At 45.2% G+C, this 25,597-nt stretch overlaps 1 protein-coding gene and 1 long non-coding RNA gene across 2 annotated transcripts in view; one reads left to right on the forward strand and one right to left on the reverse strand.

The window, feature by feature from the left end:
* Positions 1-25,597, forward strand: part of CYREN (cell cycle regulator of NHEJ) — a 76,352-nt gene that overhangs the window by 37,879 nt on the left and 12,876 nt on the right. The window lies entirely within an intron of this gene.
* LOC138513705 (uncharacterized) lies at positions 1,911-24,293 on the reverse strand. The gene is made up of 2 exons (XR_011281798.1): positions 21,627-24,293; positions 1,911-5,258 (listed from the first exon to the last, which is right to left on the reverse strand). It is a non-coding gene; the product is annotated as an uncharacterized lncRNA (long non-coding RNA).

The raw sequence follows: 25,597 nt of genomic DNA on the forward strand, positions 1-25,597 counted from the left end.
ATGTCATGTTGGTCCTCTAAGGCTTGTTAACTTGCAATGCCACTCTTGGCCCCATAGGTCATCAGGAAGAGTCCTTCTGGTTTGAGGGAGGTGGTATTTTCCTTCTTCTGACGGGGCCAAGGGATTTTACATTACTGATATAGAGGTTTAGATGCCAATTCTCTCAATCATCTCATTGATCCAAGGCATGGGATACACACCAAAGTGTTCCAACTCCTGTCTTGTTTCCCAGAGACCCAGTGGCTTTGGGAGGGCTTGATGACTTGTAGGTCCAATATCTTGCAGATTTGCTCCTGGACTACTTGGCGTTGAGCCTCTGGAAGCCAGTAAGGTCGGAGCCACATGACCTCTCTGCGGGAGTATGGACATGATGGAAGTAATCATGCTCGACCAGGTTTCTCTGAGAACAAATCTCAAACATGGCCTAGAAAATACCAGACTTCACAATATTTGTAAGTGCAATAACCCCACCGGTATCATTCACATGCATTAACTGTGAAGCCATTCACCTGTAATTGGGCAATTTACCCTGGTTTCTTGAGTCTTACACTCTTTTAATCAATTCACATGGTAAACCTGTGAGAGCTTTCAACTCTGTTTGCTGAACCCAAAAGTTCACGTTGCTGATGATTGTGGTGACAAGGTGGAGGTTGTGCCATTGGACCAATAATTTGTATTCCGACAACAGAAGTAGAGCCAGGCTTTTCTTGCCCACTTTGCATCCGCGCAGCCCGGACTATTAATCATATATCCACTTCTGTTCAGTGGTCGAAGTGTATGAAAAGAAGTAGTGGAACTATGTTCCCTGCTGGCCTGCCCAGCTCGCCACAAACCCCATCGCCATGCCACCTCCTACAGGCAATACAAACCCACAAACAAATGCACCTGCTGTTTAAGGGAACGTTCAGTGCAGTGCACTGAAGGGAAGGTTTCAGCTACTTCCTGTACTTTTATTTGAAAAATGAACCATTGTGCAACTGTTTCTTTTTAAAATAAAAGTATACGAACAGTAAAACTGAATTAAAGAAAGGAGAGGAGCACCGCTCCCAACCGCTCCTGCCCACTTCGACCACTGCTTCTATTTGGCTTCAGCCAGGGGCATAGGTTGATTCATGAGCTCACAGACCAGTGTCATCCTTTTCTGAGTCTTCTGAACAAACTGGGCTGAGTTCATGCCCCCCTCATCTTGGTATTTCTCTCAGCATGTCCAGGACATCTCAGCGCTCTCTTCCATAGATGCCTGTGGCGTCTTCTGATCAGAAAACAGAGCCTACTGGATAGGGTCATCCCGATTCGTCCCATCCGCATCTACCAGTTTCCTCAGGGGGTTCTTCAAGTTTTTGGTTGGAGTGTTCCACTAAACCATCAGTTTGAGGATCGATGGCTGTCTAGATGGTTTTAATATGTAGTGTTTTAAACTCCCCCCAAAAGGTGTGGCATAAAGGTGTATCCCTGGTCAGTTAGGGTCCCTCTTGGGAAACCCACTCTAAAAAAGAACAATAATTTAAGGATCTGCTGGGCTGGTGTTTTTCAAAGGAAAAACCTCTGGATATCTGGTGATATAGTCAACTTGTATGCTTATGTAACAGTTTCCTGCCTTAGACGTACTTAAGGAGCCAATGATATCCATCCCCTCTCTCAAGAAGGGAACTTCAATGAGTGATGCAAAATGGTGATGGCTCAAACTAAGACTCGCAGAAGGTTTTCAGATTTTGAACAATTCACGGCCAGAAACATTAACTGAGGCCATATCTCTGTGTTTTGGGTATACTCTGATGTCCGTCCATTAGGGTGGGAGCGAGTTTCCTTTAATACAGCCTGTCAGACAATTGTGGTGCTAGGCCATAAAGACCGCATATGGAAACTAAGGCACAATAACCATATACCATGGTGACACGTCAGACACGAGGTTCGTTTTCAAAACAAGTCTGGTTTATTTCAAAGTATTCTCAGTCAGCCGACTGGGTCTCAACGCCTCACGATGTGTGTTCCCAGACCCTGTGAGATGCGAGAGAGCGAGCAACGCTCAAGCAGCAATATATATACATTAGACATAATCTTTATGAAGGCAATTCGATCCGCCCACAAACATGTCATACAGGCCAGGGTTCAGTGATTGACAATTATGACACGTAATGACAAGTCTTCATTCAGTCTAAACATAGTTATTCTAGCAAAGGCAGCAAAGACGACTTTCTGTTATGGGGAACATGAGGCTCTTAGCTCGGCAAAGATATCATGTTCTTAGCAGAGAAACATTCCTTGCTATGTTATCTGTGTGTCTCGGTTCATGAGCTAAGGGTCAGACAGTTCTGAAGCAGAAAATACCACTCCGCGAAGGAGCACCGCTAGAAGAATATAATTCATGTTTTAACTGCCTTTTACTACAGCGTTTGCAAGACAAGCCGGCACGTGGACTACTGATTAGATGCGGCTTCTGCTTGACTTCAAGGACTTAGTGAGAGAGAAAAACAATGTATTTCTGCACAGTTTGACATTCCTTCCTGTGTGAGTATTTCAGCATTCAGGCCGTGGCCTCGCACTGTGTGTGAATTCGAAGCATAGAATACATTTGCAAAGCGTTTTGACATAAAGGAAAAAAGCAAATGGCAGACTTTTTACAAAATGGACGCCCACTGGTTACATTGACGATTCTAGGATTGCAATGTTTGTCACATGATGTGATTGGTTTCTGGCCAACATACTGTACATACTATAGGGTTGTTTCTGGTCTAACAAACCCTCCTTTTGGCCGTAAGCCAAGAGCATCATCCATACATCGCGTCTTCATCGGACCACATGTCCAATTCCAAACTACCCATACTGCTGTAATCGTCATCAGAAATATTAATTGCCATAAATTCTTTCATTATTTCATTTTCGCGTTATGCACCTTCACTTAACATGCAAGGAGGTTTCGTTTTAATCGCATGTGCACACTCATTTGTGATTTGGGAGCAGAGGACTGGTAGGCATTGTATGCAACAACAGCAGAACATGAGGATTCCAAATATCATAACCAAAATTGCAATTAGTTTCCATCCCCATGATCGCAGCAGTTCCCAAAACCATGAACTTATATTCAGATTCCAACCACCTGTAGGAATATGAATTTCAGAACTTAGGACATGCAATTTCTTAATTGCTTCAAATATCGTGGGGGAGGAGTCACTTACGAATACACAGCACGCTGATCCCACCAATTTACATATCCCTCTACGATCAGCCAAAATTATATCAAGCACCATTCTATTCTGAAGTGCAATTAATCTGATTGCTTTTTGTTACAGTGTCATATTATAGAGTATATATGTAGTTCCATTTATCGTTTTTTCTAACACCCTGGACAGTTTTATTATATTCCATGAGTGTATTGCTTGTCCCCAAAATGGTATGAATGATTTTGCAATATCCCCTACGATCTGTCCTGCGGTATCATCTCGACGTGGCCGAGATCTAGTTAATTTTGATATTTCAGAAGTTTTGGAAAGAAATACACCAGGTAAAAGTATACCTAAATAACAGGTCCCTTCCCAAGTTCTAGGTAACCATGGATAGGCCTGATTTCCACATACAAAATAGACAGAACCTCCTATATATAATGGTTTTTCTTCTTGCTCAAGTACAGCAATATTCATGCATCTAGTAAATGTCCCCACTGGATAGGAACCCTTTTTTCGTAAGCAAAATGGGACGGAACGTGGACTATGATTAATAGTATAGGAGGGAGGAATAGCATCTTTGTTGCCTACCGGAGCCATTTTAAAAGTGATTAGGGACTTGTAAGGCCTAGAGAGTCTATCTACTGGACTTGTTGTACCGTGTTTATTTTGCTCCTGTTTGTAAATACGGAACAACCCAACGGTTCCAATTCCAATCTTTCAAATTCATTTATGTTTGTTCCATCAAACTGACCAGTAACACTATCATTCCATTTTCCAAAGAATAGCGCTCTTAATGATGCATAACAGGCAGTATTGGCAAAGGATGTACATACCAACCCATTCCTCTTTCACCATACTGGGGTAAATGGGAACAGACCCAACAATTGGACCTAATGAAGATATCATGGGTCATATTCATAATCAGTAGCAATGTATTATTGTCATACCCTTTTCTATGTTTCACTTCTTGCGAGGGGAGAGTATAAGAGAGCCCATGCACTGGGTTGCTCACAGTAGGAGCATTGGTAGTAGTCAAGAAAGAGTTCAAAGGATGCACAGTTTCTAAATACCAAAATATTGGGACCAGTGTAATCAAAATGCAAAGCGGTATCATAATCATTAGCATATTATTCTTTCCGAACCAAGTCTTTCTAGGAGCAGGCTTAGTCTCTACCTCTATATCATGTACAGCATTGGTGCAGGAGGGAGCAGGAGCGAATATAGGCATTGTCTGCAATGTTTATGTCAGGAAAAGTTCTCCACAGCAACACATGTTAGCAGCAAATCGTTCGGGCCAGTCCAAGCTAGCCTGTCTATTGATGACAGCAAGCTGATGTGAATTTGCACAGAGCTCCAAAAAGGCAGGAGCAAGTATCAATTTGATAGTGTCGGTACCATTTGCCCCTGCTTGTCCGTGCTAGGTTGCAATGGTCCTTCACTTTTATATGGTAGCACTGTGAAACCGCATGTCAGAGCTTTCAATTTGATACAGATTGATACAGCTCATACACTCCTTTTCCCTAGGCCTCTGTTCCCACTTCATCCATGAGCTGGGAGCAAAGGCAAAACAAAAGCTGATCACTTCCGATTTTGTGAACGTAGATTGTACCTTACAGCTGCAGGTACAGTATGATCGATGAACAATGCACTCTCATTTCCAGATGCAGGATCAGTGCCAGCTTGCGATGCAACGAGTGATGATGAGGCAGCAGTCAGACAAAGTTGAGGCAACTTTGGCCTTTTGATTTTCGTTGCACTCTCCCCAGGCCCTTTCTCGGGCTTAGGAAGCACTTCTGACAGAGAACTGGCTATGTTATCTTTGTGATCAAGTGCAGCTGTCTTTCTTTCGACGTCAGGATCATCAAGCTCTTTCTCATGTGGCAAAGGAAACGGAACTCTTTTCGTGTGTTTTGCATGGATCCAGTGTTTACGTCCATTCACTCGGACTGCAGTCTGCGTAGCCAGTAGCACCTGGAAAGGCCCCGTCCAGCGTGGTGCAAGCAAAGACTTTCTTTTGAAATTTTTGATTAACGTCCAGTCTCCGGACTGCAGACAATGTCCAGTGTATCTGACAGGAAGAGCCTCCTGCACCTGCTGATGAATCAAACAAAAGTTTTGAGTCAACTGTTTGCAGTAATCAATAAGTAATGGGTACTCTATATCCCTCAACCGTTTCGGTCGAGAAGCATTCCAAACATTCGCTGGTCTCCCCATCACGATTTCGTAAGGAGAGAGACCAGTCCTAGCCTGTACAGCTGTTTTCGTGCAAAGTAAAGCTAGTGGTAATGCATCAGGCCATTTCAAATTGCTCCCCGCACATATCTTACTGATTTTGTTTTTCAAGATACCGTTCTGGCGTTCCACCAAACCAGCACTCATCGGGTGTCTGGCTGAATGGAATTGTTTATCAATCTGGAGACCTGCACAAATTTACAATATCACATTCGCAATAGAATGCAGGCCGTTATCTGACCATATGACTCTGGGTAGCCCAAAATGGGAAAATTATTCTTTTAGCATGACTTTCGCTGTGGGCATAGCTGTACAATCTTTCTGGGGATATGCCTCTAGCCATTTGCTAAATTCACAAACTACCACAAGGACATACTTATAGTTTTGCCACCTGTCAATTTCTATGAAATCAAAATGGAGGACTTCAAACGGCATAGAAGGTGGGCCAAAACGTCCTACTGGCGTCACTGTTCCCTTTCCAATGTTATGTTGTAAACAAGTCATACAATTCTGAACCAATCGTTAAGCAGTTTTTCTAATGTGTGTATTCTGCCATACAGAATCCAGATGTTGAATCATCTTTCTAGCGCATATGTGTGTCGGACTGTGGGCCATGGTAACCAACGCCATCACATAGGCGTTTGGCAACATCCATTGGTTATTTTGTTTGTCCACCCAACAACCCTCTGAATCTAATTCTGCTGAACCCTCAGACCAGTTTTTCATTTCATCTACAGTAGCTTCTGCTTGCATTTCCTTAACTGTGGCAATTCCATTCTCTATCATGCAGGGTACTTCTTCTATTTTTTCAACATACATTTTTGTGTGTAAATCAGTGGCAGTTTGTTTCGCAATTCTGTCTGCAAATGCGTTTCCCTTTCCTACGTTACATGTTATTTTTTTATGTGCTTCACATTTCATTATCGCTAATCGCTTTGGAAGAGCAAGTGCTGACAACAGTCTCACTATCAAAGTGCCATGTTGGATTTTGTTTCCGTGTGATGTCAGGAAGCCCCTTTCAGCCCCTCATCGACCAAAATTGTGTACCACCCCAAAGGCATACTTGACTGTCAGTGTATATGTTTACATTAAGGTTTCAGAAATTTCACATGCTCTTGTTAACGCTATTATTTCTGCAGCTTGTGCTGAGTTATACAGGATTATTTTGCTGTCTATAATATTTTTCAGTGTAGTGATGGCATAAGCAGCAGTTGATGTGCCATCTTGTAATTTAAAACCAGAACCGTCACAAAACAGTTCTCCATCTGGCTCTTTCTGTGGGGTATCATTTAAGTCAATTCTTCCTTTTGTCTCTTGTTCAGTAACCATTAAGCAATCATGGGGGAATTGTTCCCCCCACCCTTTTTCATTGGGAGGAGGCATTAACTCAGCCGGATTTAAAGCGCAACACCTCATAATTTGGATATGTGGTGCAAATAGAACTATTTCATACCTTGTTAATCTGGCTGATGTAAGGTGTTGCGTCTGCGTTCTATTTAAAAGAACATCCACTGAGTGAGGTACCATTACGGTTAAAGTGTGACCTAAAACCATTCCCTCGGTTTGTTTTACTGACGCAGCGGCTGTAGCAACAGCTCACAAGCAACACGGCAAAGCACATGCAACAGGATCCAACGTGGAAGAGAAGTAACCGCATGGTCTATTTCTCCCTCCTTGTTCCTGAGTCAAAACAGCCAAAGCACATCCATTATTTTCATGCACAAATAACTTAAAACTCTTATCGTAATTTGGCGTGCCCAAAACTGGAGCTGAACACAATGCAGCTTTGAGCAGGTCAAATGCTTCTTGACATACCATGTTCCATGGCAAAGGTAAGGTAACATCCTTCCTTGTCAATGCCACTATTGGTTTCACAATCATAGAAAAATTAGCAACACACTGCCTAAATTATGAAGGCATGCCAATTAAAGCCCTGACTTCTTTCTGCATATTTGGAATAGGCATATCAGAGATGCTTTCTATTCTTTCTGGTGTCAATCTTCTTCTCTCCTTCGAAAGGAGGTAGCCCAAGTAGGCAACTTCTTTTTTTTTTTTTCGATTTATTTTGTTCAGGGAACCCTGAAAAATGTATCGAATGCTTCCATCCTTCGTTAAATGGTCCAAAGCTTCGTTTTAACTATGTAGTGTTGCTTCCCAGGTAAGAAGAGCTTTAGAGTTTTAGAGTTTCCTGAAAATGTAAATGTAAGTGGGGAGAAGCCGTCAAGACTCTGCAACTGTCACCGTTGGCTAAGCCCTATTGGGTTCTTCTGTGGGAGAGGGAGTGCTATTTCCCAACTGTTTAAAAGTTGCCTCAATTATGTTCACCATAGCCACCGACCACCTAGTGGATTCCCCTGATATCAATCTGTTCCACAGCTCGTTTTCTTCGAACATCCATGGCTTCTCCATCAAGGGTAGTAGGTAAGTTGTTCTGTTGTGTTTGTTGTTTTCGCAATTAAGTATTAAGTGCTTTAGAGTTTCTTTCGTTGCCGGCTTTTTGCATAATCGGCATTTCATCTTGTTTGAGGCAGATCTGATCGTGAGTATTTCTTGAGTCGGTAACAAATTTAGTCTTGCTTTCAAGAGCAAGTTTTTTTTTTCTTTTGTCGGGAAATTTTTTGCAGTACTTGATTGGAGATTTTACTTTATTAAAGATCGGGGGGAGGTGGGTAAGGAGTTTGTTATTTGTTGCCAGATCGAGTGTTCGTATCCAATCCGTCATTAGTATTTTTTTTTTGGATTCTGTCGGGATTTTCTTTGAGCTCTTCGGCTGAGCACGCTATTTCCTGCAGTTTCTCTCTCCTTTTTTCTTTCCATTTTTCCAGGGCTGCACATTTGGCGTTGTCCATATCGTCTTTGATAATGGAAAAGGCTGGCAGGGGCTTGTCCAAGATGGATTTTCTGAAGAAATTCATGGCTGCTTGATCTACCATGAATTCGAGAGATACTAGGACCAGCTCCCTTCTAATTATCGCTAAATTGGAATTGAGAGCGAGACTTCCATTCCATAGATCAATGCGGGGGTGGCTTTGCCCTTGTAGAAGTTTATCGCGGGTGTCAAGGAGAATTTGCCGAACTTTTTATCGACCAGGCGCATTTGCGCTGTTAACCTTTTAGCTTTGTCCCATAGGGTCCGTTGCATTGCCAGGGATGTGTTTGTGCTGTCCAAGTCAACTCCCAGGTATCTGATCGATTTAACTGATTCCATTTTTTCACTGGGTGGGAAATTGTTTTAGTATTGCGTTTGTTAGACCGTCAGGGCCGGGAGCTCTCGAAGACTTTAGCTTCATGATTTTTGATTCTATGTCTTCTCGGTTTGTTAAATTTACCCACCTTAAGTTCGTATTTGCTGGTTTGAGTGGTGGTGGATTTTTGGCCTCTTCGAATTCCGACGTTATGTAGGTTATCCATTTCAGCTCTGCGACCGCGTTACACAACGGCGTGGGCTGAGGAAGGGCAGACTTGTTTAGCAGTGACCAGAATTCGCTAGATTTTTTGGACGCCAGACTTCATCATCGCATCGGCGTCAAGTTGGTATTGGAGTGCCTTGTGTTGTTTTGCCAGTTGCAATACCTTTTCCTCTCCAGGTGCCAGAGCTCCCAATCCGACGGGGTGTTAGATTTTTTTGCTCTTCTTTTCAGGCAGCGGCTCAGTTTTCTTTGTTTAACCAATTCTTCGTTAAAGGCGTGGAGTGGCTGGGCTGATTTTTGGGTTTTTCGCCAGGGTTTCTTGGAGAGCATTAGGAACGGGGTGTAGTCTGGTCTTTCTTTTAAGTTTTTCTGCTTGTTGGACCAAACTTTGTTGTCCCATGCGAGCCTACATTTCCGAATGTCGTTTTCCGTTAGCCTTAGTCGGGAGCTCTGACTACTGGCTTCTGTTTCTAAGGGGTATGTCAATTTTGCTGTTCTCGATCCCTTCCAAGAGCATGTGATCAGGTTATGGTCACTGTTGCTGGTTCTTTCGACTCTGAACCTCGTTATGTAATCGATCAGACCTGACGAGATACAGATGTGGTCTATTGTAGCGTTTGACTCTCCGCGCTCCCAAGTTGGAATATTGATTTGATTTGGGAACAGGGTGGCGATGTTTTGAATGTCTCTTTCAGCGATGAGCTCTTGCCATGCTTTCCCTCGTTTCCTGGTGTGGTCTGATGTTAGGAAGTTTGGCTTGTTGATGTCGCTGCAGCTGGCGTTAAGGTCGCCACAGATGATGATGTCGATATCCTTGAAAGCCTCGTAGAGATGGTCGATCGTGTTGCCCATATTTGAGCAAAACGTCTCCGTTGACATGCGCTGGAGGTTCCAGTAACAGTTGATAAGAGCTAACTTTTTAGAGCTGCCTCCGCCATGTTTGTTTTCCTGTCGGGACCAAGTGGCCAAGGACACCAACATTTCGTAAGCTTCCTTCCATTTCCTCGGTTCTTGCAGACCCAGACCTATTTTAAAAGCCGTCAATAGGCCCGCTGATGGTCTTCCAAGAAGACCTTTTACCGCTGGAGAGATTTGTACAGTGAAGCCGTCGAGTGTTGGTTTGGCCATTAACCATGTCTCTTGTAGGCACAGTATGTCAAAGCTGCCTAGATTTACGTCGCTCAGCTGGGTAAGGTGTGCATGACCTCGGGTGTGCCATGATCCCAGGCAAAAGACCTTGTTTGTGGGCCGTTCCTCTTTACCGTTTGTAACGTGGGTGTTTAAGAGGGCTGGCCCTGGTCCTTGCTATTTGTTATTGTTTACGTTCAACGTTGATCGCAGCCAGTTCCAGGGCCCTTGTGGTTTGCGCGATACTGAGTGTGGTTCTGTGCGTTTGTTCTCGTCTGGGTTTACCGAGGAATCCTCTTGTGAGCAAGAATAGAGCTCGTTCTTTCCCAGGCTGTGTTCTCGGGTTTGGTCAAGATGATTAGAGTTGGGTTTCTGACTTTTTGAAGGGACCAGCTGATTTCCATCGTTTTTTCTTTCCTGTTTCTTTAATTCTGTTAGCTGGAAGCCCAGCTCTTTTAGTTCTTGACAGGCGTTTTGATTTACTTTTTTCCTGCTGTCTGCTTCAATGTGGATGTACGCTTTAGGTCTTTCGTTGCTATGGTAGGGTTCTACTAGTTTGATATCTTCCGTTGTTAAGTGTCTTAGCGCTTTGGATCTGTTCATTATTTGAAGTATCTTCGGGCGATTGAGTGGGGCTTGGTCCTTCTTTGCATCTAGTTGTTCTAGTTTGAATAGACCAGACCATGTGATTCCTGACTGGCCCTCTTGCCCTGGTTTTGCCAATTTCCTTTTTATCATTCGTTTTTCTTCGTTACCGGGTAAGACTCTGTGTTTGTACTCCTGTTGTTCCTGTTTTTTTGTTTTGTTAGACTCTATCCTGTGTTTGTCTTTGTAGCTCGTCTCGTCAGAGGATTTCTGCCTTTCATTTGGCGCGGTTGTGACTCTTATTTTTTCTTCTGGTCTCAAGGCAGGTGTTTCTCTCTCCTCTTTTTTATCTGGTGCAATAAGTTCAGTTAGTTTGAACCCCATCTGCTCGATTTCCTTGAAAGCAAGGGAGTCAATATTTCCGACTGCTTCGGATTTGACATGTAGATACGCTTTGGCTAACTTTCCGTTGTGGTAGGGTCCAACTCGATTTAGGTCTTCCGTTCTGATACTCCTTAGGGATTTTGTTTTTCTCATGAGATGAATTACCGTCGAGCGGTTGAGGATCAGGTAGTTTTTTCCCTCGTCTTGTTCCAATTTAAAGAGGCGTGTCGCACTCTTTGTGTGTTGATACTGGGAGTAGGTCCTGCTTCTCCATTTCGTCTTTGGTTTATCTTGTGCCATCTGTAGGTCGTGCCTTGTCTCCCTTGGCGTCTTCGTGTGTAGCTGTTATTTACGTTTTTCGCCGTTTGTTTCACGCTGGTGGGTTTCTTGTAGTTTTTTGGAAGGGTCACCCCTCTTTCGCGACGTTTTGCTTGTTCTCAGTGAGGCAGAATCTTCGTCTGTACTAATTGAGGCGTTCATGTGTTGGGATAAGTTCATTAGGACTTTGTCCAGCATGAAATCTTCTGTGGTTTGTGGGGAACTTATGATGATTATTTCTTCTGTCTCGGTCTCGATCTGAGGTACTGTCTGTGCTTTGGGTGTGGATATAGGGTGGGCTGTTTTGTCTCCTGGTCTTACAGATTCCACGCTTATGTTGAGGAGCGCGTTGGATTGGAATAGCTCCGACCTTGGATTTGGGCAAGATGTAGAGCTTTTTTTTGCTGGTTGGTCCTGGACCAACTGCATCCTTGGTGGCCCGTCCCGAGCCATGAGTTAGGCGTTAGAGGGCCGTTCCAGTTTGGCAATTTCTTTTTTTCAATTCTTGTATTCCTGAGTTGATTTAGACCGTTTTTCTGGTCTTCAATTGCCGTTAGATAGCTCTCCATGTGGGAAATTTTTGTAATCATGTTTGTCAAGATTGCTGTATTGTCTCGGGAATCTTCTTTTATCGCCTCGTATAGTTTGCAGAAGGGAGCTAATACAACTGACATTGCTGACATGATTGTGATCATTTCTGGTTTGTCGTTTGTGGTGGCTTTCTGCATTCCTGCTGCGATGTCGCTGAGGCGACGGTTTTTTGGTGTATAAAGAGTGTTGTCAGACCTTTTTTGTGCAATCAAGGGGTCCTGGTTTAAGAGTTCCATTGAGACATTGTGGTCTAGATCAACTGGTTTTTGGGTCATGGAAATTCTTTGTTTAGGTAAGGCTTGGCCGTGTTGGTTATCCTCGGCTTCCGTAGACCTTGCAGGCGGCGTCTTTAGTAAGCCTGTCAACAGATGTGGTTTAGTCCATGCGTATCTTTGCTTTTTCAATCCTGTTGCAGGATTTAAGGCTTGATCGTTTGTGGAACTTTCTGGTGGAATACTACTGTTCCTTGCTTGTGGTAAAACAGGTAGCTTATCCTGTGCCGGATGTGGTAACATTTGTGGACGTGATGGTTCAGGGTTATCGATTGCTTTTCCCACAGAGGCCTTCGGAGCATCGATGTTTCTGGCTGTTTCTCTTTTTTGCGTCCAGATTGACTCAGTTGTTTTCTGCTTACTGCCAGTCGTTTGCTCGTGCGCTATTTCCAGCATCTCGGCGTCAGAGACTTCCAGCTCTGAGGTTAGCTTCCTTTTTTATTGTTGTGTAAAGAAAGCCTTTTACGGGCATGAAAGAAGAGGATTCGGTAAATTGTCCTTTTGCTTTCTCCTTCTTTTGATGACTTTGACAAGCTCGTATTCATTTGAGGTGGATTTAGATTCATCCTCCAAGATTTCTGACCCTTTTTTGGTTACTGTTTTTTTTGGGATAGTTGGTTTACCATTTTTTTTTTGTTTTTTTCTTCCAGCTTATTTTCTTAGGAACTTTTCGAGCTGATTTCAACTGTTTATCCTCAGGGTTGTTTGCAAGGTTTTCCCCGTTGTTAGCTGTTTCTAAAACGGAAATTTCTTCTATCGCAGCGGGTGAGATCGCGCATTTATTGGATGTTTTGGAGATCAGATCCTTTACCTTTGTCGTTGGATTTGTCTGCATGGTGAGTAATTGCTTCTCGTGCTGTGAAGGTGGCACAAAGGCGTCTTTGTCCTTATCCGGGTGGTGACACTGTGCCTTTGTTGTTTGGCCCTTTCTGGGCTGGTCTATGCTCTGAAGTTTCAAGACTGGGTTGGCATTTTTTTACTTCGTTACGCCAGCGGAGATGGCCTCTGCGGGTCTCTGTGGACTAGACCTTGTGCTCGTTGCCCCTCCGCTTTCTCCTGTGGGTTTAGCCGGGTAGGGGGGCACGGTTTCGTGTGCCTTTTCTCCGCAGACCCTCTCGAGCAATGTCCCCTGTTCATCGGCGTCTTTAGTCGGGCTTGTCTTTCCTCGTCAGAGGCTGGCTTGGTTTTCCCCACCCCACCTGAAGTGTTCTGGTTTGCCTCAGGCAGGGGCCGTCCTCCGACCGCTACCGCGGTCACTCGCCTTAAGGGCGGGTAGAACACTACGGGCGGGGAACCAGGAATCTCTTTGCTTAAGACGCCGGGCCCAGTGGGTCTCGTCTCCCGGAGCTCGCCCGTGGTGATTTCCAGCAGCTGTTCAGGCACTAGTTCCCCCGTACCAGGTACCTCGGATTGTGCGGTTGGTGTGATTAGATCCGGGCAGCCCTCACTGGTCTCCGTAGGGGTTAGTGCGTTGAGTCTTGTTTCTCTTTTTTTCGAAAGCTCCATAGGCTTGCAAGCTTGAGTCTCCATCGGGGTTAGCGTAGATTGAATGGGCTTGGATTTCATAATGCTTTTCTCATCGTGGGGTTCCGACGACCGGCTTGAAGGCTCGTCACGCGTCTCCACAAAGTCAGTATTTGCCTTGTTGAGTTTTCCTGGGTGTGCGGACACCATGCTTGGAGTCCTGACGGATTTCGTCCGAGGGAGCACTTCGGGTTCCATTAGCGTCCTGCTACGAGTCTGCAGCGGACTGCTGCAGACTGCTCCAAAACTCTGCTCCCAAACTCCGCTCCCCGCTCCGCGGTCAGTTTGGGTGGATAAAGTTTTTGGCTTCCGCAAAAGGACGTCGAGGGGCTGCAAGACTGCTGCAGACTGCTCCAAAACTCGGCTTCCAAACTCCGCTCCGCAGACAGTTTGGGTGGATAAAGTTTTTGGCTTCCCCAAAAGGACGTCGAGGGGCTGCAAGACTGCTGCAGACTGCTCCAAAACACGGCTCCCAAACTCCGCTCCCCGCTCCGTGGTCAGTTTGGGTGGATAAAGTTTTTGGCTTCCGCAAAAGGACGTCGAGGGGCTGCAAGACTGCTGCAGACTGCTCCAAAACTCAGCTCCCAAACTCCGCTCCCCGGCCACTTCCTTTTGAAAATACTGGAATTTCTTTAGCAAAGCTTTGTGTCCATGTGCTGCTAAATGTGTCAATAATGCTACTGTACTTTCTTTACAAATTTCTTCTGTGTCTGCTGCTATTAATATAGCGTCTATGTAGTGTAATAAAACACAACCTGCTGGTAGTTCTAGCATATCTAATTGTTCCTTCAAAGCTCTACTGTATATACTCGGACTCTCAGTGTAGCCCTGTGGAATTCGTGTGAATGTAAATTTAACGTCCTCCTAGAGTAAAAGCAAACAAATATCTGCTATCTGGATGCACTGGGATACTAAAAAACGCATTTCTCAAATCAACAACACTAAAGTACGATGCAGAAGCTGGAATCATTGTCAAAATTGTATTCACATCCTGGACTAATGGAAATTGCGGGTCAACCACTTTATTCACTCCACGCAAATCAATTATAAAACGGTGCAGTATGTCATTACCTCCTTTCTTGTAAACTGGAAGAATCGGACTATTACAAGTACTACCAGAAAATTGTTCAATTACGTTTCTTTTAATCAAATCTGATACAATGCATTTCAACACTTATTCTCCCTCGGCCGAAATGTTATTTTGCGGAATACGCGGCAATGTAATACCTTCTTTCAAAACAATTGTCAGTGGTTCTACTTTTAAACAACCAACATCATTGTCGTTCACTGCCCATATACAAGTCGGTACTTTACTCTATTCAGTCGGTAATAGCTTAGATAAAAATTGCGATACAGGAGTCTTTTGTTGTGAAATTGTCAAATACACTCCATGAGGAAGAACAATAAATTACTGCATTCAATTTCTTCAACAAATTTAATCCCAACAGATTTTCGCCACAATTTTTCGTCAAGAGAAATGGGCAAGACTCAGTGAATGGACCTAGTGTTTTAGGTACTGGTTGTGACACTGGACTAATAACTGGTGTACCTGAAAACCCTACTGAGACATTGTTATGCCCTGACAGTGGTATATCTGGAACCCGCTGACGGTCAATCGAACATTTTTGTGTACCTGTGTCCACTAAAAAAATGTGCTCCCTATACCAACCTTCATTTCTACGTAGGGCCCTTTCTGGTCTACGGGAATAGATACTGGTTCCAACCCCTGTCTCGGGCTGTCCTAGTAGAACAGTACATCGTCCGATGTAAAGTCGCCAGAGTAATATGCATTGGACTGATTGTCAAAAATATTCCCACCATTTGTATTGTTCCGCTGTTGGTTCTGATTCTGATTACCCTGGTTATCCTGAAATTGTGGCGCTCTTTGGTTTCTATTCTGTCCTTGTATTCCCAGACGACCTCTATTCTGTCTTCTCAGTAAAGTCCCATTGGTGTATACTGACTAAACATATCATGCACTTCAATTGGGGAAATGGAGACAACCGTAATCCATCTAAGTGCATCTTGCGTACAAATTCGCATTTCTTCACTAACAGGTTTCAACGGTGGAAAAAATCGTTGCTGGACATAGGACATATGTGGTTTATCTTTTATCTTTTTTCATTAATTCTTTATGCAATCGATCAAGTTCTCGCTTAAACACAAATAAGCGGCCTACGTGTTCTCGTACTTTCGTCGCATTATCTCGCAAATTCGAAAGAACAACCAAATCACGCAACTCTTGCGGTATCACTGTATTGCTCAGATCACTCCATATTTTCACAAGATAATTCCCCATGCATTCTAACAATACCTGCTGTTCACCAAAGCCTCTAGGATCAGATATGGAACTTTGCACAGCCACTTCATTGTCATCATCAATATACGTTTCAGCCCATTCTTTCAGTTCTTCTTTCCTTCCTTTGCTAATCGTACTACGAGTCTGTCTACTGCTTCCTTGCGCAGGCCCCATCTCTGTAGAACTGCCTGCTAAATCGGCTAACTCATGCTCTGGAGGCGGTGGAGGAAATGATGTCACAGGCACAGGGGGAGAGGAACTGTTTACTGCAGGTGTGGATGGAATAACGGGAATGGGAGGTACATAAGGAGGAGGTCAACTGGGTCAGTACTTTGATGTTCATTTCTTCGCTCATTTAATATTTTATCACTTCATCTGATGTATGCAAATCTTGCTGCAGATATATTTTCTGTACATCTAATTGGAAAGCCCTGTCCATGTTCCTAATGGCTTCTGTCTGCTGATGCTGATCATGCTCTTGTGCTTTCTCTATATTTGTTTTATGTCTGCGTGCGTGTTTTTCTCTACTTCTCAATCAGAGATTGGCTTCCTTCCTCCAATCTCTTACAACGTTGAACGCTGCTGGTCGGGCCTTTTTGCGTAGCAATACTGATTCTAGGTGTTCTATCCCTGCTAATTCAAAGCTCCCCTTATTAGGCCACTGAATGTCTGACACACGTCTGGTCTGCCTATGCCAAATCGCATTAAACACTATTGCCCCTATACCATACTTTATGTACATCTCATGTGCCGGTGACCCTTCGGGTGGCGCGACCTGGCCAGTTTCCAAAGATTGTCTACCTCAGTGAAAATAAAAACTCACTAAACAGGAAGACAATTTCCCAGGCATGGTTAATTCTTACCCTTTTCTTACCCTGGGCATTTGATCTTGCAAGAGCAACACTCAGCCAATATCAGGACTTTTAAGAATCGGGGCACGACTCATTTGATTAACCAATCTGTCACTCGGGACGCAATTCGTCCGTATACAGACGCAACCAAGAATCGTCATGACTGCGTGTCTGGCTCAATCTGCCTCGTTCCAGGACCCTCGCCTTGATGCTCTCTGTGCGCCGCTCGCCGATCAGGGATCGGCTGTGTACAGATCTGTGGAGGAGTCTCATCACTTGTACAGGGGCACCCCAAACACCATCCGATCCCAGCTCAACGGCTTCGTCCTCGACTCGTTTTTGCCTTCTTCAACGTATATGATGGAGCATTAGTGGGAGGGTCCCTATTCAGGCCCCACATTTGCTAGGCCATAAAGACCGCATATGGAAACTAAGGCACAATAACCATATACCATAGGGACATGTCAGACACGAGGTTCGTTTTCCAAACAAGTCTGGTTTATTTCAAAGTATTCTCAGTCAGCCGACTGGGTCTCAACGCCTCACGACGTGTGCTCCCAGACCCTGTGAGATGCGAGAGCGCAAGCAACGCTCAAGCAGCAATATATATACATTAGACATAATCTTTATGAAGGCAATTCGATCCGCCCACAAACATGTCATACAGGCTAGGGTTCAGTGATTGACAATTATGACAATTATGACACGTTATGACAAGTCTTCATTCAGTCTAAACATAGTTATTCTAGCAAAGGCAGCAGAGACAGCTTTCTGTTATGGGGAACATGAAGCTCTTAGCTCGGCAAAGATATCATGTTCTTAGAGAAACATTCCTTGCTACGTTATCTGTGTGTCTCGGTTCATGAGCTAAGGGTCAGACAGTTCTGAAGCAGAAAATACCACTCTCTGTGAAGGAGCACAGCTAGAAGAATATAATTCATGTTTTAGCTGCCTTTTACTACAGCGTTTGCAAGACAAGCAGGCACCTGGACTACTGATTAGATGCGGCTTCTGCTCGACTTCAAGGACTTAGTGGGAGAGAAAAACAATGTATTTCTGCACAGTTTGACATTCTTGTCTGTGTTAGTATTTCAGCATTCAGACCGTGGCCTCGCACTGTGTGTGAGTTCGAAGCATAGAATACATTTGCAAAGCGTTTTGACAGAAAGGTAAAAAGAAAATGGCCGACTTTTTACAAAATGGACACCCTTTGGTTACATTGACGATTCTAGGATTGCAATGTTTGTCACATGATGCAATTGGTTTCTGGCCAACATACTATACATACTAAAGGGTTGTTTCTGGTCTAACAGTGGGAATTAAGAGTTGGGCCCTTCCCCCTTTATATTACAACCCTATTCTTTGACAAAAAAGGTTCCTTGCCTTCCAGCCCTTGCTCCAAAGGAATGATTTGGTCAAAGGTGTTTAGTACAGGCGCATCATTTCATTGGCCTGTAGCAAAGAACGGGGAAAGGGAGAGGTCCACATCAGATGAATCCAGGAGAGTTTGGTTGGTGGAGACAAAACTTTTCTCACTCTTCTGGGTCTGAGTGAGGCCCTTTACTTCCATGATTTTGGGGACAAAGATAACATCAAAGACCAGCTGGGCTGCGGGGACCCCTGATGGGTATGAAATGGGTTGTGTGAATAAATGAGGAGGCCCATAACCATACCATGGTAGTTCGTTTTGACCACCCAGCTCCCAAATCAATGTTGTGATTTTTAACTAACCTGGACTTTGGGGGCAAACCTCCCACGTGGAGCTGGATCTTTAGGTCTTTAGAAATGAGAGCCCTATTTCCGCCTGGGACTGCCAGGTCCACAGCACTATATAAATCAAACCTAGCAGCCCTCAGCGTGGTATCTTGGCTTGTTCTATAACACTGACTAGCTTTCTGGTTAGAGGCAGTGGTCAAAAACGATCCTTTGGGTTGGCCCTGCTAATCCCACAATTGACACCTGTGACAAATTCCCCTCCCTAGTCCTTGCAATATGCAGTGACCAGTTGAGACCCTGTGATATCTGTTATGATCTTCTTGGGTGGGGCACCGGCCCTTTTAGGGTAATCGCTGGTGCCTTAAGGAGACCCTGTCTCCACACTTTGACCAAGCACACATTCAATTTCATGAACCTCTTGTATGGATCCTCTTGCCAACTGAGAGACCTTGAAGTTGTCTCTAGGCAGTCCCAAAGTCCTAAAGAAGAAAAACATATGTTTCACTTTAATCAGAGCTAATTTCATGAACTCGTTAGTATTAGGGTTTGACCCGATAATGTTACAACCCAACCCATGCTACCAGAGAACTCATTTGAGAGCACTGGCGGGATGCTCATGATCTTCATAGACCCGACCTTCATACAATGTTGCAAGGTTGGCATTTTACTGACCATGGGTTTAATCGTATGGAATACTGTATTACCAATTGTTTATCTTCCGGCCAAGCATTGCCTTGCTGAAGATACAATCATGCAATTTCTCCCTGAACTAGCATTGACTATACATTCAGATGGTTTAAAAACCTCACCAAGAGCTTTTCCAGCATAGAAATCGCACACTAAGAAAATAAGAGACCATGGTCTGGCACAGGCAGATCATGAGAATGTCAGGAAGGATAAGAGTACAATCCAAGATGGTGGACAGGCCAGTTAAATGCTTGGTCTGGCCTCCAAAGCGAGGGCAGGTGCACTCATTCAGGAGCCGCACCCACTCACAGCACTATCACAAATACAGGACACAGGTACAAACGCTAATCAGGAGTTCTCCACAACGGGAGGAGAGAGGGAGAAATTTAAAAACCAGCAACCCGAGTCATTATGGATGGGTGATTGGGGGAGGAAGGACCTCAGAGTCTGGAGAGGGAAGATAGAGGTTTTGCAGAGAAATTGAAGTTTGTGTGAGGAGTTTGGAGGAGACTGGAACGTGCATGGAGGATGATGGAGGAGAGATTCAGGGGGTTGGGTGAGGCCAGGAGAGCGAGAAGTGGGGGTAGATAGAGGCAAAGTAGGATGCGTGAGGCTGCGCCAGGAAGGAGTTATGCTGCATAAATACCTCGGATTGGAGAAATGAAGTCTAGAGGCAGCTGACAGCAAGAAGGAGGTTGGGGACCACCAGAATTAGATTTGTTGTTGTATTGAGGTGGAGGATGATGGTAGCGGGATGACTTTGATAAAGGTAAGTATCAGGTGGTTCAGATAGAGTGTTTTGAAATCCCACAGGAGGCTTGTGGGGGGAGTTGGAGACACTAAGGAAGAGGTTGGTGATAGTAAGGAAGAGGTTGGGAAAGATCTGGAAACAAGTGGAGATACTGAGGAGTTGGAGGTTGGTAATACTTAGGGAGACGTTGGTGAGGTATGCAGTCTTTCCATCGAAAAAGTTTCCATCAAAACATGCAACGAAAAAATATGCATTGAATGCATATTTGTGTGGGGTAAAGGGTTAATTGTGTTTGGGGTGAGTTGTTAAGGGTAAAAAACAGGGGGTTGTGAGAGCCCCTCCCAAAAAACTAAAAAAAATGCATTCAAAGCAAATTTTCTCATTGGATAACTTTCGATGCATTTTAATTTTGTTGGAAAGTTTTTGATGTAAAGACATGGTTGGTGATAGTACGGAGAGTCCTGGGAGAGGCTTATGACAGTAAGAAAAAGTTTGGGGAAGATCTTGAGGAGTTGCCTGGAGAGGTTAATAAGGAGGTTGTTGAAGGAGGTCAGAAAGTGAGCACTATCTCATGGACATTGGGAGGTAAGTGGAAAGAGCAAGAAAGTGTGACTATATAAGGTGGTGGAAGGAGAACATCAGATGATTAGAGGTTTTAGTAAGTGATAAATCGAAGGTGGAGTAGTTTTGAGTCCTTCGAAATAAAGGTTTGGCAGGTGGTTGCAACAAGAAAGATCGACAAAGGTGATAGGAGGAAGGAAGTACGAAAGGAGAGAATGGCTCGAAGAGGAAGATAGCTCAAGAAGGTTCAATTGGGCCTGGCTAGCCCTTGGCAGATGATAGAGGTGGCCAGAGGAATGGGTACCTGTTGGGTACCCAACAGGAGGCTCATATTGGGATTGGAGAGGAGAAGAAGGGGTCGGAGAGTGAGATGCTGGGAAGACAAAACAGAGAGGTACAGGAGTCTCAGTCTTCAGAGACACCAAAGGACCCCCTCCTCTGTTGCTCAGCGGACCGCCAGAAGACCAGCTCCTCGTGAAGGTTGGGATATCCGAGCAGGCACTAGACACCCTCCTGGCACAGATATTTCCGCTCTCCTTCTTGTTCCTCAAGGCAGTGCAGCATGGCCTGCAGGCCTGGGAAGGACCTGCCTGGAATCACGAAAAAGGGTGAAGGAAACCCTAAATCCAGGACTGGTAATTTTGTTTGTTTTAGGTCTTTTCCGTGTTCACAATATTCGCACCAGGGTGCAGGAACCCCTGAAAAACCTGCAACAAGAGATACAGGCAGATACTTTGGTTTGTTTTGGAACATCCTTTTGGTGCACCACTTTCACTACCTATAAGGGAACCTGGTATCAGCCGCACTTTTAGGGGCATTATGTGTGCCCCTGATTTTTTATTAGGGACCACTGGAGTATTCTGACACTTTTGAATCACACTTTGTTGTCTCTCCGTTTGTTATTTTGCCCCAGCACTGTAACAAGTCCACAATAAAACCACATTCAAATTTTAAATTTGAATGAGTCTGGTCTGTTGAGCCCTGTCACAGGCATGCCTTACCATATGTCACGATGGATCAACGGAGAAGTCGATGCCAAGCAGCATTTCACAAAGGCTTCATTTTTCCCACACAAAACTGGGTCAGGGAACATCAATTCCAAAGGCTTTTCTCTACCTCTTTAATTATTCCCTTTTCCCCAAATCAAACCTACCTTCTTGGTGGCAGTCACAAACAGTCTGTGGGATTTATAGTGTTATGTTTTTCTTTATTGCCTTTTGTCTTTCTTGGCAGTGTCCAGGCCCCTCAGGCTGTCATGTTAGTCCTCGAAGCTCGAAGATTATGTGGCACTACCACACCTGGTCCCCTGTGTCATCTTGAGTTGGACTCTGAGGATTTAGTCTATCCCTTCCCAGCCCCTCTGTTGGGGCGATCTCTCTACCTGATCTTTCCCACAAGCCCATCCGGATTCTTGGCAAGGTCTGGGACTTTTGCATGACCCTCTCCCTTGTGCTCCCGCTCTTAGGTCTGTTCCCCTGCTCTAATTCTCTGCTGTTTCTATGACCTTCCTTTACTGTCTTTTTATTGCTCCTTTCTGGTTCTTCTCTCTTACTCCTCGCCACCTCCTCATCGCTTCGCCACACTCTGACTTGCCCATTAGCAGCTCTCCTTTCTGTCCCAGTTGGTCGCTAGCTGATGTGAGCCCTTGGAAGGGGATTGAGGTGAGGATTTAGGAATTTCAGTTTTATTCCCCTTATCAGCCGGAAGTAGCATGGTGGCAATGTCCCCGTTTTTGCGGGGTTTGAGGTGTCTGGACATTTTCACGGGGTCCTGGTGGGACACATCTGAGGACGTCGAGGCGCAATGGATGGAGACCGCTTGGGACTCAGAGTGGAGGCGGCCGTCTCCCCCAGCACGTGTGAGGCAGGGGTGCGGGCCAGGGAAGTTCGGGGGGTATGTGGCCTTTAGAGAAGGGGCGCCCTTACTAAGGCAGGAGCGGCTGCTGCGCACCGCGGGATTGAGAGAAGCAGTGCCATTCAATTGGGTGCCAGACACCTTGTATTTAGGTCACCTTGGTACAGTGCAGGCCGAGGAGTACTTGTCCCCAAAATGGTGGTAGGACGGTGATGATGATGAAGAATGATTTCGGCGCCTCAATATCTCTGGGGACCATGAACCGTCCCTGTTCGTAGAGCAGGGGAGGCCAGGGGAGCACCACCCACGTTGTTGTGGGGGACGAGGTCTCCAGGATGCAGCGGGTGCCTCGTGGAAGTCAGTGTGTGGCCTATAAGGTTAGATAAATGGCAGCAGCCCAGAATTATTCTTCCTCCGGGTGAGAGGGCGAGGCTCTCTTCCAAAACCTTGTGGAGTAGGGTCTCAGAAGCGCCGGCTAGACACTGAAGGAGTTGATATGATCTTTAGCCTTGGTTGGGCTAACTGTGGCTGTTGGGCACATTACTCTGTTCGTCACCAGGGGATATCCGAGAAAAGAGTAAACGGTCCTGCCAGCTAGTCTTGGGTGCAGTGTCACATGTGGTTTCAGGGCACCGCAGGGGTGAGGTAATGAAGGGGGCCGAAGACCTAGATATTCAGATCAGTGGCGAAGGGCTTCCCTCCCCCAAGACTCAAGAGTAATTACTTAAAGCATTTGCAGTGTCACCAGCAGGACCGGGTAGTACCTTCCCCAGGCCAATATCAGGGGTCCCCCTGCCCTACTTGTTTGCTTCACTTAGTTGATTTGAGGAAGCGCCCGCGTCCTTGAGCAAAGAAATGCTGGTGTATCCTGCTGGAGGCACGTTCAGGGAGCACAGGCAGCTCCTCTGTTGGGCACTGCTTGTTGGAGTGTTGGATGCCCTCTGCGGCCTGTGTCAGCGCAGCTGTGAAGTGGCTGGAGCATGAGCTCTGATGTAAAGTCTGGGCGTATTATTGAGGAGGAGGTGTCTGGACCACAGTCGGGGACTCACTGGAGCGGTAAGCCCAGTGGAGCTTAGGCGATATTGGTCTCAGTACCTCCGCATGTCAATGGACTGATATCTATCCCTCTATGGTGCGGGGGCTCACTGTTCATGTCTCCGCCATCCGCGCCTCATTGAGACATACATGCCAACATTCTCAACCACCTAGGAGGGAGATTCTGCTCCCGAAAGCGGCAGAAAGGAATGTCCCCATAGGATTGCATTGGGGTTTTAATTATTTCAGGCTGGAGTAAGAAAAAAATACCCTTCTTTTTCATATAAAAATCGGGAGTCTCCTGCCTAAATCGGGAGGGTTGGCATGTATGTTGAAAGCGCCGCGGGAGACCCGCCATGAAGATATAAGGCGTATACCGGCCAGCAACGCCACAGCCTTCGTCCGTTGTTTTCCGCGGGGCCCGATACCTGAGGTAGTGCACTGGTCATGGCCTCAGCTGTGCGGTGCATCTATGAGCCGCAGGGTGTATTTTAACTTGCCATCAGGCAACGAGGAGCCTTCTCCTATGCGTAGGAGCCACATGAGGCTTCAGATCCTTCGCAGCTGGAGCGGGCGGGCGATCGCTGGAGGCGCAGACCGCTGGTGAAGGGCAGCAGCTCCTCAGGTCGCTTTGCGCCAGGTCAGCTGGACTACGGGTCGCGCTGCCACTGTTTCTCCGGGGCTAGATGGCTGCCTGCCATTTTGGAATGTCTCGTGAGCGGGGCGCGCTAGGAAGCAGCTTCTTTCCGGAGAATTAATGAGCGTTTGTAGCTCAGTCTTCTGCTCGGAGTGTCCCAGCCATTCCGACCTGCAAACGTTCGTTTATCTGGTGGCCATGAACGTGAGAACTGCATTTATTCCATCGCAATGCAGGCTTCATACGGAGGCCATTGGAGGAGCAGCCTCATTGATGGCGCTCCAGGCCACGCCCTTAAAGTCTGTTCTTTTTACGGTTGACAGGTTTCCAGGCTTTTTTTTTTTAGAAACTGTGTTAACAGACATGATATCATGGCAATCTGAATGATCGGTATCATTGTGTTTCCTTCAATACCTATTTTGCAGACTGGGTGGATTTAATAGTTTTATTTTACGACGTTTACGGTTTAAGTAAGTACTCACCGAGTTATTCAATAGTGAGATGTTTTCTTCAGTATGCGCACACCCATCCAACTGATTACCCTTTGGCTCCATTACATCATCTGGTCTAGGGTCAGGCACAAGATTGTTATCAACAACACTGTCATCGTTACCTGGGATCATGTCATTCTTGTTCTGCGAACTCAACACTATATTGGTCAGAGCTTTAATAGCCTCATTTATTTTTAAGCACAATTTTAGCAATATCTTTATTGCAAATTGCAGCGTTGTCATAGATAATTGAATCTCAATGAGGGCGTTGTTTTCAGCGAAATGCTTTCAAGATCATCGCTTTCAACATATAAATTAGGGGAGGTAGAGAGCCATTGTTTTTTTTTTTAAATTAATTTTTGTTTGGCAGCCACTGTAAATTAGTTTACATACAGCAGAGTATATATGCATTGGAGCACACATTTGGACTCGACATCGTGCACATTGCATAACACCCAGGGCCAAACCATTCTATGTCCAGTAAGCAACATTTCCCTTCCCGCTGCACAGTTCCATTCAGTGATCCTGGCCGCATCCCTCTCCCTGGCATAGCTTAATCCGTTTGCAGTCCTGCTAAATAGATCCGGAAGTGACACCAGATATACAGCGGTCTGGGCGTCTCTGGCTGATTACTTATATATAGGTCCCTGCAATTCTCTGCCCAGGGTAGGTCCAACAACCAGTACCGCCCCGTTGGAGGGTTTGCCATCTTTCAATGTGTCAATATACAGCGCTTAGCAATGATGCACCCAATGTTAAGAAAATATCTAATTCTGCATTCCGGGACATCTCCCCACAGCCCAAACAGAACCTCCCATAGGAGAGTATGATAATGTACGCTGTACAATTGTTGATAGAGTATCTATCACCTGCTTCCAGAAGGCATACAACTCATTACAGTTCCACAGCATATGCAGAAGGCTAGCATTTTCACTTTTACACCTGGGACCCTTACCATCTAGTTTTGGATAGATCGATTAGTGTTTGCTTGGGGTGTACTACAATCTATTCAATATTTTGTACTGGATTAGTTTAAAACAGAAGTTAACGGATACAGATTTGGTTAAAAAGCACATTTTGCCCCACTGCTCGTCAGCGATTTCATCC

This window comes from Ambystoma mexicanum, chromosome 12 (genome assembly GCF_040938575.1).
Source record: "Ambystoma mexicanum isolate Mex_15411 chromosome 12, UKY_AmexF1_1, whole genome shotgun sequence".
Classification (NCBI taxonomy): Eukaryota; Metazoa; Chordata; class Amphibia; order Caudata; family Ambystomatidae; genus Ambystoma; species Ambystoma mexicanum.